Source organism: Delphinus delphis, chromosome 4 (assembly GCF_949987515.2).
Source record: "Delphinus delphis chromosome 4, mDelDel1.2, whole genome shotgun sequence".
In the NCBI taxonomy this organism is placed as follows: domain Eukaryota; kingdom Metazoa; phylum Chordata; class Mammalia; order Artiodactyla; family Delphinidae; genus Delphinus; species Delphinus delphis.
Window position 1 is genome coordinate 19,035,871 of NC_082686.1, and position 8,246 is coordinate 19,044,116.

General features: G+C 39.0%; 1 pseudogene; it reads left to right on the forward strand.

Moving 5' to 3' along the window:
• Positions 1-5,690: 5,690 nt before the first annotated feature.
• Positions 5,691-7,906, forward strand: LOC132424346 (protocadherin Fat 1 pseudogene; annotated as a pseudogene).
• The last annotated feature ends 340 nt before the right edge of the window (positions 7,907-8,246 follow it).

The following is an 8,246-nucleotide window of genomic DNA, read 5'->3' on the forward strand; positions in this document are numbered from 1 at the left end:
TGTTCCATTCATCTATATTTCTTTTTTTTTGTACCAGTTTTTGTACCAGTACCATATTGTCTTGATTACTGTAGCTTTGTAGTATAGTCTGAAGTCAGAGAGTCTGATTCCTCCCGCTCCATTTTTTTCCCTCAAGACTGCTTTGGCTGTTCACGGTCTTTTGTGTCTCTGTACAAATTTTAAGATTTTTGCTCTAGTTCTGTAAAAAATGCCATTGGTAATTTGATAGGGATTGCATTCACTCTCTAGATTGCTTTGGGTAGTATAGTCATTTTCACAATGTTGATTCTTCCAATCCAAGAACATGGTATATCTCTCCATCTGTTTGTTTCATCTTTAATTTCTTTCAACAGTGTCTTACAGTTTTCTGCATACAGGTCGTTTGTCTCCCTAGGTAGGTTTATTCCTAGATATTTTATTCTTTTTTTTGCAATGGTAAATGAGAGTGTTTCCTTAATTTCTTTTTCAGATTTTTCATCATTAGTGTATAGGAATGCAAGAGATTTCTGTGCATTAATTTTGTATCCTGCAACTTTACCAAATTCATTGATTAGCTCTAGTAGTTTTCTGGTGGCATCTTTAGGATGCTCTATGTATAGTATCATGTCATCTGCAAACAGGGACAGTTTTACTTCTTCTTTTCCAATTTGTATCTCTTTTATTTCTTTTTATTCTCTGATTTCTGTAGCTAGGACTTCTTAAACTATGTTGAAGAATAGTGGCGAGAGTGGACTTCCTTGTCTTGTTCCTGATCTTAGAGGAAATGCTTTCAGTTTTTCACCATTGAGAATGATGTTTGCTGTGGGTTTCTCATATATGACCTTTATTATCTTAAGGTAGGTTCCCTCTATGCCCACTTTCTGGAGAGTTTTTATCATAAATGTGTGTTGAATTTTGTCAAAAGCTTTTTCTGCATCTATTGAGATGATCATATGTTTTTTATCCTTCAATTTGTTAATATGGTGTATCACATTGATTGATTTGTGTATATTGAAGAATCCTTGCATCCCTGGGATAAATCCCACTTGATCATGGTGCATGATCCTTTTAATGTGTTGTTGGATTTTGTTTGCTAGTATTTTGTTGAGGATTTAGCATCTATATTCATCAGTGATATTGGTCTGTAATATTCTTTTTCTGTAGTATCTTTGTCTGGTTTTGGTATCAGGGTGACAGTGGCCTCATAGAATGAGTTTGGGAGAGTTCCTTCCTCTGCAAATTTTTTGAAGAGTTTGAGAAGGATGGGTGTTAGTTCTTCTCTAAATGTTTGATAGAATTCACCTGTGAAGCCATCTGGGCCTGGACTTCTGTTTGTTGGAAGTTTTTTTCTTTTTCTTTGTGGCATGCGGGTCTCTCACTTTGTGGCCTCTCCCGTTGCAGAGCACAGGCTCCGGACGCACAGGCTCAGTGGCCACGGCTCACGGGCCTAGCTGCTCCGCGGCATGTGGGATCTTCCCGGACCGGGGCATGAACCCGTGTCCCCTGCATCGGCAGGTGGACTCTCAACCACTGCGCCACCAGGGAAGCCCTTGTTGGAAGATTTTAAATCACAGTTTCAATTTCATTACTTGTGATTGGTCTGTTCATATTTTATATTTCTTCCTTGTTCAGTCTTGGAAGTTTATACCTTTCTAAGAATTTGTCCATTTCTTCCAAGTTGTCCATTTTATTGGCGTAGAGTTGCTTGTAGTAGTCTCTTAGGATGCTTTGTATTTCTGCAGTGTCTGTTGTAACTTCTCCTTTTTTCACTTCTAATTTTATCGATTTGAGTCCTCTCCCTCCTTTTCTTGATTAGTCTGGCTAATGGTTTATCAAGTTTGTTTATCTTCTCAAAGAACCAGCTTTTAGTTTTATTGATCTTTGCTATTGTTTTCTTTGTTTCTCTTTTCTTTATCTCTGCTCTGATCTTTGTGATTTCTTTCCTTCTACTAACTTTTGGTTTTGTTTGTTCTTCTTTCTCTAGTTCCTTTAGCTGTAAGGTTAGATTGTTTTTTTGAGATTTTTCTTGTTTCTTGAGGTAAGCTTGTATAGCTGTAAACGTTCCTCTTAGAACTGCTTTTGCTGCATCCCATAGGTTTTCGATCGTCGTGTTTTCATTGTCATTTGTTTCTAGGTATTTTTTTATTCCCTCTTTGATTTCTTCAGTGATCTCTTGGTTATTTAGTAATATATTGTTTAGTCTCCATGTTTTTATGTTTTTTACTTTTTTTCCCTGTAATTGATTTCTAATCTCATAGCGTTGTGGTCAGAAAAGATGATTGATATGATTTCAATTTTCTTAAATTTACTGAGGCTTGATTTGTGACTCAAGATGTGATCTGTCCTGGAGAATATTCCGTGACCACTTGAGAAGAAAGTGTAATCTGCTGTTTTATGATGGAATGCCCTATAAATATTAATTAAATCTATCTGGTCTATTGTGTTATTTAAAGCTTCTGTTTCCTTATTTATTTGCATATTGGATGATCTGTACATGGTGTAAGTGAGGTGTTAAAGTCCCCCACTATTATTGTGTTACTGTTGATTTCCTCTTTTATAGCTGTTAGTAGTTGCTTTATGTATCAAGGTGCTCCTATGTTGGGTACATTTATATTTATAATTGTTATATCTTCTTCTTGGATTGATCCCTTTATCTTTATGTAGTGTCCTTCCTTGTCTCTGTAACATTCTTTACTTTAAAGTCTATTTTATCTGATATGAGTATTGCCACTCTAGCTTTCTTTTAATTTCCATTTGCATGGAATATCTTTTCCATCCCCTCACTTTCTGTCTGAATGTGCCCCTAGGTCTGAAGTGGGTCTCTTGTAGACAGCATATATATGGGTCTTGTTTTTGTATTCATGTTCCTATGACCGTTTTCTTAATTGTTTTGGGTTTGTTTTTGTAGGTCCTTTTCTTCTCTTTTGTTTCCCACTTAGAGATGTTCCCTTAGCATTTGTTGTAGAGCTGGTTTGGTGGTACTGAATTCTCTTTGCTTTTGGTTGTTTGTAAAACTTTTGATTTCTCCATCAAATCTGAATGAGATCCTTGCTGCGTAAAGTAATCTTGGTTGTAGGTTGTTCCCTTTCATCACTTTAAGTATATCATGCCACTCCCTTCTGGCGTGTAGAGTTTCTGCTGAGAAATCAGCCGTTAACCTTATGGGAGTTCCCTTGTATGCTATTTGTCATTTTTCCCTTGCTGCTTTCAATAATTTTTCTTTGTCTTAATTTTTGCCAATTTGATTACTATGTGTCTCAGTGTGTTTCTCCTTGGGTTTATCCTGTATGGGACTCTGCATTTCCTGGACTTGGGTGGCTATTTCCTTTTCCATGTTAGGGAAGTTTTCAACTATAATCTCTTCAAATATTTTCTCAGGTCCTTTCTCTCTCTCTTCTCCTTCTGGGACCCGTATAATGCAAATGTTGTTGCATTTAATGTTGTCCCTGAGGTCTCTTAGGCTGTCTTCATTTCTTTTCATTCTTTTTTCTTTATTCTGTTCCTCAAGAGTGAATTCCACCATTCTGTCTTCCAGGTCATTTATCCGTACTTCTGCCTCAGTTATTCTGCTATTCATTCCTTCTAGTGTAGTTTTCATTTCAGTTATTGTGTTGTTCATCTCTGTTTGCTCTTTAGTTCTTCTAAATCTTTGTTAAACATTTCTTGCATCTTCTCGGTCTTTGCCTCCATTCTTTTTGTGAGGTCCTGGATCATCTTCACTATCATTATCCTGAATTCTTTTTCTGGATGGTTTTCCTATTTCCACTTCATTTAGTTGTTTTTCTGGGGTTTTATCTTGTTCCTTCATCTGGTACATAGCCCTCTGCCTTTTCATCTTGTCTATCTTTCTGTGAATGTGGTTATTGTTCCACAGGCTGCAGGATTGTAGTTCTTCTTGCTTTTGCTGTCTGCCCTCTCTCCTTTTAGGATTTTTTTTCAGGGTTTCTTCTGAAGAAAGACTCACTTTTTGAGTTAAAACCTAATTTGTTTATATCTTGTTTTGAAAGACATTCAGCATCCATTTTCTCTCCTTTATATGTTCAAGAAATCCTCATTGTTTCTGTCCAAGCCTTCCTGGCTTTCCTGCATTACCATAGTTATTCATATTTTTATATTGTATTACTTCAGAGGGATTTGTGGTGGGAAGAAAAGGAAATGTGTATGTTTAGTCAACCATCTTCTATTGGAAGGCAGAACTTTCAAATTTTTTTTTTTTTTTTTTTTTTTTAGCTATACATGGGCCTCTCACTGTTGTGACCTGTCCCGTTGCGGAGCACAGCCTCCGGACACGCAGGCTCAGTGGCCATGGCTCATGGGCCCAGCCACTCTGTGGCATGTGGGATCTTCCTGGACTGGGGCACGAACCCGTGTCCCCTGCATCGGCAGGCAGACTCTCAACTACTGCGCCACCAGGGAAGCCCCAAGTTTTTAAATGATATAATTCAATGGCTTTTTCTCTTTTCATAAAAGCCTTATAGGCTATAAACCAGAAAGCTTTCAGAAAAAGCAGTCTAAAAATATAATTATCCACATACATTTAGAGAAGTTTCTAGTTAACTTCTCTTTAAAAATATTTGATCCTGAAGGCATAATCTAAAACTTCTTATCAATTACATTCTATTTTTGACTTATTTTCTTCTCAAAGATATATATTCTTGTCTGTCCCTTCTTCTTTTGGTTGGGTATTTAACGCCTTCATAATGTGTGATTCAAGGCCTTCTTTTCTTTCTTTGAATTTTACTGTATTTTAAATTATTTTCTTACATACCTCTTCTGCCAAAGACCACTGATATTTTAGGTGAACCAGAATCCACTGAAGATTACAAGAAATATTCTGTGTACTATGTTATTTAAACTGAAAGGAAAATATAGTGTTTTGCTGAGTACTCTCAGATTTGTATATATCCATGAATTAATCCAATAAGAGATTTTTTTTTGTAGTACGCAGGCCTCTCACTGTTGTGGCCTCTCCCGTTGTGGAGCACAGGCTCCCGATGCGCAGGCTCAGTGGCCATGGCTCACGGGCCTAGCCGCTCCGCGGCATGTGGGATCTTCCCGGACCGGGTCATGAACCCGTGTCCCCTGCATTGGCAGGCGGACTCTCAACCACTGCACCACCAGGGAAGCCCAAGAGATTTTTTTCAATGCATACAATGTGCCAGACATATTTTAGGCTCTAAACGTGACCAAGTGACCAGTAAGCAAGCCAGAAAAATCCCTGACCTCATGATTTTAGATTCAAGTGGGAGACAGCCAATAAGATAAATAGGTAAAAGATATGTGTATTATGGCTCTCTAGAGAAACAGAACCAATAGAAGGTATACATATAAGAGATTTATTATAAAAATTTGGCTGATACAATTATGGAAGTTGGTAAGACTCAAGATCTGCTGAGTGAGTTGGCAAGCTGGAGACCCAGGAGAGTTGATGGTTTAGTTCTAGTCTGGGTCCTAAGGCCTGAGAACCAGGAGAGCCAAAGACATAGTCCCATTCCAAAAGCTGGCAGGTTTGAGACCCAGGAAGAGCCTGTGTTTCAGTTTGAGCTTGAAGGCAAGAGAAAGCCAATGTCCCTAATCAAAGACAGTCAAGCAGAAGGAGCTCCCTCCTATTCAGGAGGATCAGTCTTTTGTTCTATTCTGGCCTTTGATTAATTGGACAAGCCCTGTGTATATTAGGGAGGACAATCTGCTTTACTGAGTCTATCTCTTAAAATGGAAATCTTGAAAATAAAAACAAATTAGAGATGAAACTGACCCTGAGGCTTAGAACATATTCTACTCATGCAGTTGTAATGTATACACAAGGAGCCGACTATAACATCGTGGAGATTCATAATGAAAGACTACAATGCAAATTTAACTGTAGAAGTGGCCCTGGAATTGTGTTTGTTTGAAGCATTCAATTCAATGATGGGCTGTGACATGCAGTGTCACTTGAAGTGAATGGAAACTATGCCAGATTGGTTCTAGACCAAGTCCACACTGCATCAGGCACAGCCCCAGGGGCTCTGAAAACCTGGATAATCAGTAATTATCAAAACCTGGATAATCATGTGTTTTAGGGGGTCATATCCACCAGCAAGGCACAAGGCGTGGAAGAAGTTAATAATGGTTTCAGGGGTTGTATGGATTCCATTTATTTGAATGGGCAGGAGATCCCTTTAAATAGCAAACCAAGAAGCTATGTGCACATTGAATAATCAGTGGATATATCTCTTGGGTGCTTATGAACAGCTATAGAGGACTGCTCAAGTAACCCCTGCCAGGATGGAGGCATTTACAATTCATCACCTACTGGAGGTTATTACTGCAAATGCAGTGCCTTAAACATAGGTGAGGTGAACAGCAATCTATGTTCCTCCAATCCATGCCTATATGGTGGTACATGCATTGTGGACAATGGACTTTGTTTGCCAATTATTTACTGGTCAGAGCTGCCAGCTTAGTCCATGCTGCAAAGATGAACCCTGTAAAAATGGTGGAACATGTTTTGACAGTTTGGATGGTACCGTTTGTCAGTGTGATTCAGGTTTTAGGGGAGAAATGTGTCAGAGTGACATCGATGAATGTGCTAGAAACTTCTGCCATAACAGGGCCCTTTGTGAGAATACACATGGCTCCTATCACTGTAACTGCATCCACGAGTACAGAGGAAAATACTGTGAGAATGCTACCTCCTATCAACATGTGTTGACTCCATGACATGTTAAATTGGCTGAAAGAATAGGAATATTTTTTAAAACAAGGATATATTTACTGGTGGTGGTGTTCGTCCTTTGCCATAAGATGTTTAGCTGAAAGAAGAAACACCAGGCTGAAGCTGAAGACAGACACTTGGGACCAGCCACAGCTTTTTTGCCAAGACCATAGTTTGATTCAAAGCTAAATAAGAATATTTACTCAGACATACCACCCCAGGTGTCTATCCATCCTATTCCCTACACTCCAAGCATTCCAAGTGGCTCTTGGAACAATCTTTACTGAAATTCCTTTGAAGGATCTGTTATACCAGAGCATCCTGAATTCAATACCTTTAGCCCTGAGTCTGTGCACAGACATGGAAAAGCAGTAGATGTCTGTACATAGCCCCAACCTTGCCTCCCTCTCATCCTTTGAACTCTCCTCCTGACAGTGACTCAATAGAGAAGCCTAACACAGACATCCACCACGGTACTAAAGTAGTGGATCTAGATCCTTGCCTCTCCAAGAAACGTCTAGAGGAAAGGCTTTCTCACTCATACAGTGCCTGGGAAATCCTGTCTGAAGGGAAATCCCATAGCGCCTTTCCGTCTGAATCATGTGATGACACTGGGTATCACTGGCATACATCGGATTGGATGCCAAATGTTCCTATGCCACATATATAAGAATTCCCCAATTATTGATGAGCAGACACTCCTGTATTCAGCATATCCAAATGCCGTTGATACAGACTATAACCCTGGAGGTTACGACTTTGAAAGTGATTTTTCTGCCATCACTAGAAGACTTTCGTGTGCCTGATGAACCATCAACATGACCTCCAGAATTCAGTGATCAGTTTGAATCCATAAACCCTCCAAGAAACATGCTTGCTCCAGGTAGTTTGGGTTCTTCATTGAGAAACCGGCCAAAGTTCAACTTGAATCACTTATCTGCCCAGTTTCTATCGTGTCAGTATGTCTGAACCTCAAAAAGTAGGCACTGGTGAGAACAATACTAGTAGAGAACCCTATGCCCCTTACTCTTCAGGGTATCAAAGAAACTTTGAAGCCTCCACTGTAGCAAACATGCCTATGTCTGTGTACATGCCCACACCTTCCTCCTCAGATATGTCGGCATGTTCAGAGTCTGAGGTCTTGACGAGTGTCCATGAGAGTGCCATGACAGCCACTTTGAAGAGGTGACAGTTCCTCAACTAGATTCATAACAACATATGGAAGTCTGATGCTCAAACTCCCCTCAAAGTGCCTGGACTTTAATGAACCCAGAGATTATATAAGTAATTTTCGTCATTGTTCTTTGCAGCTGTGCTTAAGTGCTTTTTCTTGGTGAGCTAAAATGGGCATGGCTGTACTGAATTCCACAGTTCTTGATGTGTGAATCATTTCTAGTGTCCTAACCAACTGTCACTGGTTGAGATTTACATTGGTGCCATTTATGAACATCTTTTTTGTATTTACATTTGTGTTAAAATCATGAAATGAAAATCAGTCTTGAAATCTTGTTAACATGATTCATGTATTTATATAGATTCAATCATTTTAATTTTCCTGGTTTCTTTAGAT